The sequence below is a fragment of the Nannospalax galili genome, unplaced genomic scaffold (genome assembly GCF_000622305.1).
Source record: "Nannospalax galili isolate Female #2095 unplaced genomic scaffold, S.galili_v1.0 scaffold136, whole genome shotgun sequence".
Classification (NCBI taxonomy): Eukaryota; Metazoa; Chordata; class Mammalia; order Rodentia; family Spalacidae; genus Nannospalax; species Nannospalax galili.
In genome coordinates, this window is record NW_008340872.1 from 3,735,735 (window position 1) to 3,749,377 (window position 13,643).

Sequence of the window (13,643 nt, forward strand, 5' to 3'; positions counted from 1 at the left end):
GAAAGGGCCCGTCGTTACTGTGCTGAGGATCTGTACCACAGCTGTTCACACATATTAGCTTGATTCCAAAATATTGTCTGCCTCCCTTAATTTCTCTCACAACCCATTGTTTAAAAATTCCCAAGATAGGGGCAGACAGACAACTCCCCAAATGCCAAATTGGCCAAATTAGGGGGAAGGCTGTCTCTTTAACCTACCCCTGTGATTATTTGGTACATATGGTGCTTGGCATGTTGGCTTTCAGCCTCCACCATATGTCCAGGTAAGGGTGGAGCAGGTTAAACAATGGACTGCTTTGGTTTGAATGAAGAAATATTATAGTCCTTTGTAGCCTTGTGGCCAAATTCTTTAAAAAATACTTTCATTAAGAAAATTCATGAGAAGTCATGCTAAAATGTATGGGAATGGAAATGGCCACGTAAGAATAATATTGTTAATGTCATTATTACATTGATGTTGAAGCTAGCGCCTATTGCAAGATTGCCATGCACTAGACACTAGACTACATTGTTTCCCTTAGGAAATACAGTTTACTACTAAGACAAATGATTTTTAAAAAACATTTTATTTATTATTCTTATTTTATGTATGTGAGTGTATTGCCTGCATGTATGTGTGTGCACCCATGTCATGCAATGCCGTGGAGGTCAGAAGGGGGCATCATATACCCTGGAACTGGAGTTGAAGGTGGTTCTTAACAGCCATGTGGGTGCTAGGAATCAAACCCCAGTCCTCTGTGAGAGCAGCCACGGCTCCTAATTGCTGAGCCATCTCTCCAGACCCAACTAACGATTCTTAAACTCTGGGGAATACAAAAGTTCACCTGACCATTCCTTTTAAGAGCACAGGTCATATAAGCTGCATGGATTACCATTCTGATTTCCTCTCTTTTTAAACTGGCGCCATACCCTATAAGTTATTGGCCTCTCCCTGGTTTCCTCATTTGTAACGGTTTATCTTCATTAGAGATTGGCTGTAAAAGTCAAATGCAATAATGTGTGGAAATCACTTGGAACATAACAAAAACTCAATAAAGATCACTAGCCAGCCTATAATCAGCTATATATGAACTGATCTTTCATAAAAGTGCTCATAAGAGAGCCATAATAGCACTTACTTGACTGACAGCAAAAAATGCTACCTACTACTTTTAGGGAATTTTCAGAAGCCTCCAAATCTGAACATTACATGGGTTTCATTGGGCCATCTGAGTGAACTACAACTGTTCTCAGAAATATCAGTGTGCTGGATAGCTTTAGTGTCAACTTGACGTACCTAGGTTGAGGGAGCCTCAACTGAGGAATTTCCTTCATTGGACTGGCCTGTAGCCATGTCCATGGGGCACCTTCTTGATTGTTGTGTGATGTGGGAGAGCCCAGCCCACTGTGGGTGGTGCCACCCCTGGGCAGGTGGGCTTGTGTTGCATAAGAAAGCAGGCTGAGCAGGGGCCAGGGGAGCAAGCCAGTAAGCAGAGTTCCTCCATGGCCTGTGTTCCAGCTCCTGCCTCCAGGTTCCTGCCCTGAGTTCCTACCTTGGGCTCCCTGATGAACTGTGACCCAGGAGATGTAAGATGAATAAACCCTTTCCTCCCCAAGTTGGTAGTGGTCAGAGTGTTTTGTCACAGCAATGAAGAAACAAACTAGGACAATCAGTGAAGCAATATGGCTACTCAAAATGGGCCTCCCAGGACTCTGCCTTGTGGTACGGGGTCTAGATGCATTCTTGCTTGAAGGCACAAGGTGGACAACTGCAGTTGGACCTTTGGTTGGACTGTGGCAAGCTGAACACCTGGTAACACGACTCATCTTTCTGGGTCACGGCCATGTTATTGTTAGCTGCTCTCACAGAGTAGGGCTTAGTGAGCCAGGGGGAGCGTTGAGAGGCAGCGCAGGACACAAGGATCACGTATCTACACGATGAGCCCTTGGAAGCACACTGGATCTCAGAGTTGTAGATAACTATGTCAAGAGATGGCCCTGGCTCTGATGCCACATTCTATAACACAGTAGGTAAACTGGTAAAAGTATGGATGAATGTGGTTGGCGGGACAACCCAGGCCCAAGTACACCTCATAAAGGTGTAAGAAGGGGTGGATGGTGACCATGAACCACTCAGTGGAGCATAGCACAGACACTTGATTCTGTCCAGAGTAGACAGAAAACATAAAGGTGAGGAACAGCACCCTCCTAGCAACTTGAACATTTTCATCCTTGTAGCTGGTTGAGTAGCAACTTGGAGGAAATAGGAAGGCATCCAGTGAAGATTTCTCTTTCTGGCAGCTGGGGATAATTTACCAGTCTCGGGCATGATGGCATATGCCTTTAATCCCAGCACTCAGGAGGCAGAGGCAGGCAGAGCTCTGTGAGTTCAAGGCCAGCCTGGTCGACATAGTGAGTTCTAGGGCTGCAGGGAGACCCTGCCTCAAAAAGACAAAAAAAAAAAAAAAAATTCTGTGTTCTCTATAAATGAGCCTTCCAGGTTTTTAAGAAAATGTACCTCACACTTGCATACATGCAGGCAATATACTCATACACATAAAATAAAAATAATAAATAAAATATTTTTAAATGTACCTGAGAATTGCGGTTGGGAGGGCTGGAGAGATACTTAAGTTAGTAAGGTAGTAACTATGCAAGTACAAAGACCCGAGTCACAGACTTGTAATCCCAGTGCCAGGGAGACAGGTGGATTCCTGGGGCTCACTGGTCCGGCTCTTAGGCTAAGTAGTGAGCCCCAGGTCCTACTGAGTCTCAAAAAACACAGTGGATGGCACCTGAGAAAATGACGCCTGAGGTTGATATCTGGCCTCTACCTGTGCATACACACACACACACACACACACACACACACACACACTCATATCCATCTGTATACACATGTGCATTTGAACATACATACAAGATAAAATCAAATTAAAAAGTAGAAAAAATAGTTGTTGGGAAATAAAAGCAAAAATATATTTATAAACAAGTCTTAATATGGTTATCCTTAGGCCTCAGTTGTAGTAACCCCAAAGGTTTAGCTTCTCTTTAATGTTCTACAAGACACTAATGCCAATGAATTCTCCTGTGCTTTTCCAAGTACATTTTCTCAGGCACTCCCTCCTCTCTTAGGTGAAGTCAGCTACCTGCCTGTCTGTACTTTGAGAAATTGTTCCTTTCTCAGCCTGTGCTGAGTCCTTATTGCAATGTATTTGTGTTTCTTGAAATTTCTTCAGCCCCAGACAGGGCTGTCATCATTATCCTGGTTTTACTCCAAAGCCTTCAATTTCGTTTTTAAAAAAAGTTCTTCAAAATCCCTCATGCAGTAGGAAATGCCATTCCGTCTCCTGCCTGACATTTTATGAAGAATTAAAAATAATGAAGCCAGCAGAGATACGGAGGGAGACTAATTTGGAAACCTGGCATGATTGCTTTTAATTTGTTGACAATGCGGTGTTTGTGGGGGGATGAGGGGGGCTGGGGCACAGCACGGCCATGCTGGCCTGGGCCTTGCATTAATGGAGTAACAGCTGAACTAAGTGTTCAGAGTGAGCACTTCAAAGACCGTCATCTTTGAGATAGCATTTCTTCTATTCCATGATGTCAAAGGTGGCTGCAAATATATCCAGTGCTTTCTGGGTGGCATTGTTTAGGATGCTGGCCCCAGCAGATGGCCCCGAAATGTACCTCAGCCTGATAGAAGAGGGGACCACATGTGATGGCATAGTCTTCTCATTAGCAAACAGAAAAATAAGGAAATAAAGAAGGCAAGGATGAGAAAGGAGAGGGATGAAAAGGATACACAAAGACATTTACATATTTGCATTGTCTCAGCAGCCGCATTTCAAATTCCCCCTTAGCCAAGTGTCAGTGAGCCTGCTTGCTTCTCTCCTTCTGTTTGTATGTTTACTTGTGCTAAATAGATTATGATAATCAGTCACATAAATGCATGCAACTGTTATTATGGCATTTTAATCACAGACTTTTCCACTGGCAGCCTTCATTAGAATTCTCATAATCTTACTTGTTAGTGTAACAAACAGTAATAAATGCCAAAGAGCTTGGATTAAGGCAGGGGCCTTTGGGCTTAAAAGAAGAATATGGAAATGTTGTTGAATCTCTGCATTACTTTTTGAAATGTCACATAAGCAGTGCGAGACTCGAAATATCGTACTCATTATACAGTGAGGGAAGCGGGCATTCGGAAAGTTGTAATATCTTTCTATTGAGTGTTCCAAGCATATGCCTTCCATACATACCACACCACTCTTTAGAAGAATGTGCAGTCCTGGCTGTCATTTATTGTTGTGATAAGTTGGAGAAGTTGATTATAATATCATTTTGTTTATTTCAAGCCTAATGGTATATGTGGGAATATGAACATGTATAGAAATTTCCTGATTCTGAGGTCTGGAGAGATGGCTCAGCAGTTAAGAACACTGTTTCTGCAGAAGACCTGGGTTTAAATCCCAGCACCACATGGCAGCTAACAACTGCCTGTAACTCCACTTCCAGGGGATCCGATAGCCTCCTCTGTCCTCCTTGGGCATTGTACGACAGGGGTGCACTTACCTACATGTAGGCGTAACACTCAGACACATAAAATAAAAATAATGAATAAAATTAAAAAAAGAAATTTCCTGATTCTTATTAGTTTCCAATTTTTGTAAGATTATTTGACAAATTGTTGGGAAAACAAGTTCTGTTTTAAAAATTCATGGGAAGGGGCTGGAGAGATGGATAAGCAGTTAAGAGTACTGACTGTTCTAGCAGAGGACTCGGGTTCAATTCCCAGCACCCACATGGCAGCTATGAACTGTCCTTAACTCCCGGGGAATCAAAAGCCCTCTTCTGATCTCCATGGCATTGCACGACACGGATGTACTCACATACATGCAGGCAATATACTCATACACATGAAAATAATAAATAAAATATTTTAAAAATTCTAGTGAACAATATCATAGTCAAGTGTTTGAGACTAGCTCAAGTTTTTTCTGAAAATAGTGTGCAAACAGGGCCACACCTTGGACATAGAAGAAGATTGTTCTGGTTTTGCTCAAGCTCAGAACTTAGATGTGATGATATAAGTGGTTGGGAAACTCCTACTTCAGTTACCTGTGTGACAAGCCATCCCAAGACTTAGGGACCTAAAACAATAACCCAGGTTTATTCCTCATGATTCTGCAAAGGAACCATGTAGAGATTTCATGAGAGAGAAATTGAGATTTGGACCCAGAGCCTGCACCCAGCATCCATCCTGTGCCTTCTAGCCTTAGCATCTCAATAAGCAAGCACTAAGTCAGTCAGAATTACTTGGAAGTCCACATTTTGTGCACCCGAGCTACTACCTGATTTTTTTTCTCTTGAAGGAATCTTTGGTTCATCCCCCATCAGGAAATCTACCAACCTGTTTTCAGAGGTCCCTTGGATCAGTGAGTACTAGAAGAGGCAGGACTTGTCTTGGAGAACCAATCAGGGTCATTTTGTCCTAATTCTACTTTCAGTAACATCGTGTTGGTAACTGGAAATTGGCCAGGATGGGGTTATTTACACCACGGAAATTGGCAGGAATCTGATAGAATTTGTTTCCCTGGGAGAGTCTGCTATTGAACTTTTCTCAGAGCACCACTATTTTGACTACTGAAACATGCATGGGTTAACTCAACATACTGTCATGCCAGAACATTTCACAAGGTGAGTCTCAGCATAACATAGGCAGAATTTGTTAATTTGGATCTGAAATGTCCCACAAAGGCTCTGCTCTTGCAGGCTTGGTCCCTAATGTGGTAGTGTTCAAAGGTGCCATAGGGAAGCGATAAGCTCATGATTGGTGGGTTCCTAATTTGATGGTTTATTGGAGGTGATAGAAACTTGGGAGATAGGACTTATTTGAAAGGCCTCGGTCTTTAGGGGCTAAATCTCATCTCTGGTCCCTTCCTCCCTCTCTTCCCTTCCTGGATGGCATACAGAGAGCATCTATGTTCTGCCTGGCAAAGGCCCAAAATGATGTGCCCAAGTGACCACAGACTGAATGAAACCATCAGCCCAAATACATCTCCTTTTTTTTATCTTTAAATCTTTTTGAGATAGGATTTCCCTATAGCCCCAGCTGACCTGAAACTCACTATGTAGACCAAGCTGGCCTCGAACTCACAGAGATCCACCTGCTTCTACCTCCTGAGTGCTGGGATTAAGGGCGAGCACCACCATACCTGCCATCTACCACATCTGGCACATCTTCTTTTAAGTTGACTTATCTCAGATATTTTGTCACAGCTACTGAAGGCTAACACACAACCTATACAAGCAACTTGCAGACACTCAACTTTTCTCCTTCCACTTTTTTTTTTTAAACACAGAACATGCATCCTCCCTCTGTCTTGTGATCATAATGTTTGGAACCCATGTTAGAACTCAATAAATGCTTCTGAGCGAATGAATGAACACGGCTTTAAGGTATGGAACAGTACCATCCTTAAAGGGACTGAGAACAGAATTATAATGAAATTTTCCCTAAATGATAGAACTAGCAAGTAATGAAGCCAAGATTCAACTACAGCTCTTTTTGACTCAGATTCACAAACACAAACGAGCATCATGGACTGAAAGACTGGAGGTTGCTAACACCAGTCTAGTCTATTCCTGGTCCCAACTACTCAGGGCTGGGTTGTCATCATTGCCCCCTTTGGCCCAGCTGTGACAACTCCTTTAGAGTTCCTCCCTGGGCTCAGGGCAGTGGTTCACATTCTGAGCTTACAGGTTTGTGCCTTAGCTCTGCTGCACACAAGTCCAGGAGGCAGTATCACTTGATATTCTGGAGCAAGGTTTTGGGGTTCCAAGTCTTGGGCTCAAATGCCACTTCATGTATCTGGTGTCTTCATGCAAGAGAAAAATTCCATCAGGTACTGAAAAAATTGCCAAGGGAACCCCTTCAGGCAAAGGAGTCTCCATGGAGCTTAAGGAATTCAAAGTTCAACCGCTGGCATGTAGAAAGAACTTAGACTGATCAGAATTCCTTCTGTCATATTATGGGTACCTGATAAAAAACAGTGTAAGCAGAAGCAGGTATTTGGAGCAGAGACAATGGCTAGCTTTCACTTCTGGTGTGGCTAGACCCTGATGCTCACTGTCTACTGCTGGGGTCTCACGCTAACTTCTCACTTCTGTGTTTCTTGGTTTGTTCTTCAACAGCAGCGCCAGGCTCCTGCTCCATTAAAACAGGAGAATGTCACTTCCAAGCAGCTGAACTTCTTGACCCTGATCAGGATGCTGGCTGGTTCAAGACCAATCATCATACTGGTTTGAGCAGGTCCAGACTTTACATCCACCCTGGATGGGTCTAGTCCTGTCCACTAGATCTAAGTGGACCAAGGTTGGGGGAGGGATGACCACTTCCCTCCTTTCTCCCCTGTGAGGAGTGGGTGACAAGGTGAGGAGAAGAGGATGATGGGTGGTAATTGTTGCTCACGTGGTGTCCTGTTACGGGAACTACTTGGGGTGCTGCCCAGGAAAGCACAGACCTACAGTAAGCTCTTGTGCTGAGGGGGGCTCTGTTAATACACCAGGGGCAGTGTCCACAGAAAGTCATGCCCGAGGCTCCACCACATCGCCTTGCTGTGCTGCAACAGCCTTCAGGAGATACACGCAGGTGTCAGAAAATCTTGCTTCCTTGTTCCTGTTCCCACCCTCATAAATTCTACTGTCTGATAGAGACGTGAGTGCAGGTTATCCCTCTGTTTTGAAGAGAGGCTCCTCTGAGCCTGACGGGACAGCTGGCGCCATTATAACCCCTCCTGCTCAAGAAAGGAGTCAGGGCCTGGCATTTAACTGGGAGGGCTCAGGAGCTAGGCAGCACTGCAAAGCAGAGCCACCTGTGCCGACCTGGGCCATGGCTGGTCTTCACTAGGCTTCATTCTTACCATCTACATGGAAAATCAGTAGACATGCCTGCTAGGGTTCCAAGGATGGCATGAATTCATAGATGGGGATACTTAGTTCCTCAATGACTGTGATGATGGAGAAGACAGTGATGACTGTGAAGCCTCCTCAGTAGACAGAGGTGTGGGCCTGCATTCATGGGCCAGTAACAGAGGGTTGAGAGGAGCATAGAAATTATAGAAGATTCACAGAGCCACTGGCAAATGAGACATGCTTTATTTTCTCCAGGCTAGGGCACATAGGCCACTGGGCAGGAGGCTGCTGGGTAAGAGTGTATGTACCCTTGGTCCCAAGACTTTTTATAGGAAAGTATACAAAGGTGGCTTCTAACCCAAATTGTTTATATGACAGATTACATCTCTGTTTACATTTGTGGTCTCTGGACATCGATGTCAGTCATTTTGTTCTGACTCATAACTCTCTGAATGTCTAACGTTCGCCGTCTTGGCCTATGCTGGAAATCCATGTTGGTGCCATGTTGTCTAAATAAAAACAGATCTTCAAGCCTGGATTGCCTACATGAGGCTCGTCAGATCACAGTCCTGGCTCTGTCTAAAAAGCTGTTTATCTCCTATCTATCACTATTCCTGTTGGTTCTGCAGGACCTTCCTCAATGCCCTTTGCCTCTCAAAGGGCTCCTTCATTCACAGACAGTACTCTGAGAAGCATTCTGGCAGGGGCAAGCTATGAACACCTGGTGTAATTGGGCTGCCTGTAGTTAGAACCTTTTCTGAGTGGGTGTAAACATCTGCCTCTTCCTCCTTTAGTCCCAATGAAAAACTGAGGTGCGATTTTGCCAAACTTCAGTCTGGGAAACCAGTGAGTTTATTGGGCTTACTTAGAGAGCAATGGGAGACAGTTTACTTACAGGAGTGTGGGTGCTCCCCCTCTAAGGCTGCACTGGGAAGTCTTCATCCAAGCATGGATGGTGGCTTCCCCACCATAGCACAAAATGACAAGAAAGCCTCCCCCATATTTCTTCAGCTTATATACCCTTAGCCCCTCTCCCCTATGCAACTAGCGTCGACTGGTTGGTTGGGAGGGTCCCATGACTCTCCCTGCCCCTCCTTCCTTGTGAAATGTGACAGTCAACAAGCTTAACTGTGATGATCCCAAGCGAGTAAATGCAACCAAGCTTAGAAAGATGACATCTGTCCATGGTCTGTCTGTTGGAGGACAGGTCTGTGCAACCCTGACCTTCGCCTGGTCTAAACTGCGGCTACTCACCTGTGTCCCCACCGCACTGATGTGGAAGGAACAGACCTCTTCCTTGGCACTTCTGCTCAGCGGAGACATACTAGCAGTTCCACTAAAGATCAGAAAAGAGAACCACATTCTTGATCTACCCAGTTTAACTGCGACTCCTTTGTCATTAATCACAAGCAGTCAGTGTGGGAGTAAAGTAAAAGTGTTAGATGAAATAAGGTTTGGGAAGAACCATGGGCATTGGACCCAGCTTCCCCAGTCTGTTGGCATAAGAAACAGAAAGATACTGTACTCATGTCCTCACCAGAGCCAGTAACACAGAGTCTTAAAATCCTGCTCCAAGAACACAGTTACTGGGCACCATGGGCTTCTCAGTATGCTTTGCAGAGCACCAACTGTGATGGCTAATCTTGGTTGTCAACCTCACATCTAGGAAGAAAGACCTTCAATTCAAGAACTGCCTCCATCAGACTGGTCTATGAGCATGTCTGTGGGGCATATTGAAGGAATACCTGGCCCACTGTGGGTGGTACCATCCCTAGGCAGGTAGGCCTGAGCTGTGTAAGAAAGGTAGCTGACAGTGAACCTGGAAGTGAGCCAGGGAGCAGCATTCCTCCACTGTTTCTGCTTCAAGCTCCTGTCTTGGGTTCCTGCCTTGACTTCCCTCGATGATGGACTGTAACCTGTAAGATGAAATAAATCTTTTCCTCTCCAAGTTGTTTTTGGTCATGGTGTTTATCACAACAGCAGAAAAGCAAACTAGGACACCGGTATTACACATTTGAGATTCCAGAAGAAAACACCACAGACCAGGTGACTTGCAAACAGCAGGAATTTGTTTCTGACAGCTCTGAAGGCTGGGAAGTGCAAGATCAAGGTGCTGGCAGATTCAGTACTGGTGAGGGCCTGTTCTGCAGAGACAGCACCTTCTCCCCATGTCTTCCTATAGAGAAAGGGGCAAACAAGCTTTCTCCTCTTTTATGAAGGCAGTAGTCCCATCCATAAGGGTTCTGCCCTTGGGACCGAATCACATCCCAAAGGCCTTGTCTCTCAATACTTAAGTCTCCCTGAGAGTTAAGTATTTCAACATATGAATCTTGGGAGACACAAACATTTAGTTCATACCAGGGATGACAGATGATGTTCTTTAGTTATCAAAATCTATTCCTTCCTCTTTGTCAGTCAAGCCCCAGCTTTGTTCATGTGTCTATCCTATAGGCCAAGTGACCTGATGCTCTTCTGGGGTTGAATTGTGAATCAAACCTAGTCATTGTTTAATTATCTTAGCGATGTTTAATATTTTTCAGCATATAGGTCTTACATCTGTCCAATTTATCCATAAGTGCTTATGTTTGCATTATGAAAAGAAAACTTCAAATTCCAATCATTTGGTTCTTGCATATGAAAATATAATTAGGACTGGGCAGATGGCTCAATTGATAAGGTATTTGCTGTGCAAACAGGACCTGAGTCTGATTTCTCAGAACCTCCTTAAAAAGCAGGCATGGAAGCATAAGCCTGTAATCCTAGCACTGAAGAGACAGAGACAGGAGGATTCCCAGGACTTACTGGCCAGCCAGTCCAGCCAAGTCAGTGAACTGCAGGTTCAGTTGCAAGAATAATGTGGAGAGGGTCTGCAGAGATAGCTCAGAGGTTAAGAGCCCTTGCTGCTCTTGCAGAGGACCCAAGTTTGGTTCCCAGCACCCACATGGGGTGACTCACAACTGCCTATAACTTTAGCTATAGGAAGTCTGATGCCCTCTTCTGGCCTGTGTAGGTACTGTACTCATGTGGTGCATGAGCACAAGTCAAGCAGATGCACACACACATAAATAAAACTAAACTGAATAAGGTGGAGAGTTATTAAGAAAGATACCTGGCATCAACTACTGGCTTCCACAAGCATGTGCATGCATGTGCACACACACACGCAGACACACACACACACACACACACACACACACACACAGAGAGAAAGAAATTCGATTGATTTTTGTGTATTGATCCTGTGTCTTACAACCTTGATAAACTCACTTATTAGGTTCCTTAAGATTTTCTATATAGATGATCATGTCATCTTTTATAAGCCACTTACAAAAAGATTTATTTTTTGGATCCCCCTCCTCCTCTTCCTCCCCCTCTTCCTCTTCCTCCCCTCCTCCTCCCCCTCCTCCTCCTCTCCCTCTTCCTCCTCTTCCTCCTTCTTTTTATCTTATTGCTCTGGCTGGAATCACCAGTGAAGTGATGATCAAGAGTGGTGAGGAGACGCATCATTGACTGAACCATGATCTTAAGGAGGAAGTATTCATTCTTTTGCCAATACATGGCATTAACTGCCATTTTTCTATATATTTTCATATAAAATTGAAGAACTTCCCTTCTAATCCCAGTGTGTGAATTTCTTTCAAGAATGCAGATTGTGTTTTGTCAAATGCCCTTGCTATATCCGTTAAGATGATCATATGGTCTTTCCTTTTCTAGTTGTTAATATGGTAAATTGCATCAATTTCTTTTCAAAATTTAAGCCAACCTTGCATTCCTAAAATAATTGGTCCTGATGTATCATCTTTTCTATAAACCATTGTATTTAATATTGCTGAAATTTAGATCTTTTCGTATTTGTATTCAGGAGGGATATTGGTCTATAGAGAGGACTAATCATCTCGTTAGGAAAATTTGGGTTCAGTTGGATCTGGAGGTACAGAACTATAATCCTAGCACTCAGGAGACAGGAAAATCACATGTTTGAGATCAACCTGGGCTACATAGTGAGTTCTAAGACATCCAGGGCTACATATCAAGATACTATCCCCCAAACCTAAATAAAGAAAGAAAATAGGGGTTCAGATGATTAATTAACATATTCTACAACATAAATACCTAACTTTTAGAGTTAGGGTTTGAACTAGCCACTGCCTGTTTTCAAAGATCATTTTCTTTCCATCATAACTTACTATTTCCTCAGCTCACAAGATGTGATCATTGTACCAAAATTTTAAATACCTTCATTGGTGAACGAGACAAACCAAATAACATAAGTGAATAACAGATAATTTGGATAAATTTATTTCTGTCAATTACTGCCACATACCAAATTTTAAGTAATGCCTACTGGTTGAATATCAGACACTGAAAATACCACCAGATGAAGCAATTAGCTGTCACAGGCTTAAGCTTTTTCCTTCATCTGTTGCTACCCACAGCCATCCATGCCTACAGATCAGACATCTTAGTCCTCTGTTGCTGCTATAACAAAATACTGGAGACCAGATACTTCATAAAGAACATAAATATATCACTCATAGATACGGAAACTAGGAAGTTCAAGGTGAAAGCACTTGCAGGTTACTAGGTGGTGAGGACGCCATCTGTGCTTCTGAGATAGTGCCTTGAATGCTCTGTCCTCATGTGACAGAGGAAAGAATGGCAAGTGCTGTGTGAAGCCTTTCACTAGTTTCACTAAAGCACAGAGCCCTTGTGCTTGTTAGTACAGTCACACTGGTGATTATTTATGCACAAATTTTGGGTGATCCATAACACACAGTTAGGAGGTCAGTTTAGGAGTTAATCCAGTCTTAGGTCTTTACAAAGCATAGAATCCTCCCTCCATTGTGCGGAAGAAGCACACGATTACAGTCGGTGGTAATTAGAGCCAGAAACTATGTGATTAAGTTAGTAAAGATGTTGGTTCAATTAACCAACAAATACTTCATTTTAAAAAATATGCACTCTATCTTTTCACACCCCCAAATAGCATTATTTCTTTAATAGCATTAAATATCATGTTCTATTTCCCTAGTTCTATTTTTAATTGATTGTTGAATCCAGACCCAAATAAACTCCCTACTTTGCAATTGCTTGAAATATCTTGTAAATCTCTTTTTTCTTGATTTCTTTCTAAATATTTGTTGTTGAAGAACCTGGGCTCTTTGACCTCTAGAGTCTCTTGGTGGGACTTTCTGCTGTACCCCCAAGAGTCCTTGGATGGGTTCCTCTGTCCTTTGTGTTCCTACTGGTTCATACATCAACATCTCTCTAGTCTTTTTTCTCTTTCTGTTCCTGGTTATTTCCAAAACTGTTACCTCTTTCTAAAAACCTTTGTTCAATCACTTTCTTTTTGAGTTTTTCCCAATTCTGAAGCATGTTGCTCTTTTAGCATTTCCATCATGCCCTGGGTTTCATTTAACTTGCTTTAACATGTTTGAAATGTTTTGTGCAAAATTGTATGTGTGAGGGGGTAAATGTGTGCACCTGCGTGTGCACATGTGTGTATGTCAGAGGTCCATGCAAGGTGCCTTCCTCTATCACTCTCCACCTACTTTTGAGATATAGTCTCTCACTGAATCTGGAGTTCATAACTTGGCTAGACAGGCTGGCCAGTGAGCTCCAAGATCTGCCTGTCTCTGCACCCCAGTGTTGGAGTTACAGATGCAGGCCACCATACCTGGCTTTTTCCATGTAAACTCAGATCCTCATGTGTAAGAGGAAGTGCCGCCTGAACAACCTGCGCATGCA

At 43.4% G+C, this 13,643-nt stretch overlaps 1 pseudogene; it reads right to left on the bottom strand.

The window, feature by feature from the left end:
• Nucleotides 1–1,710: 1,710 nt before the first annotated feature.
• On the bottom strand, nt 1,711–2,208 carry LOC103736517 (annotated as a pseudogene).
• Between the last annotated feature and the right edge of the window lie 11,435 nt (nt 2,209–13,643).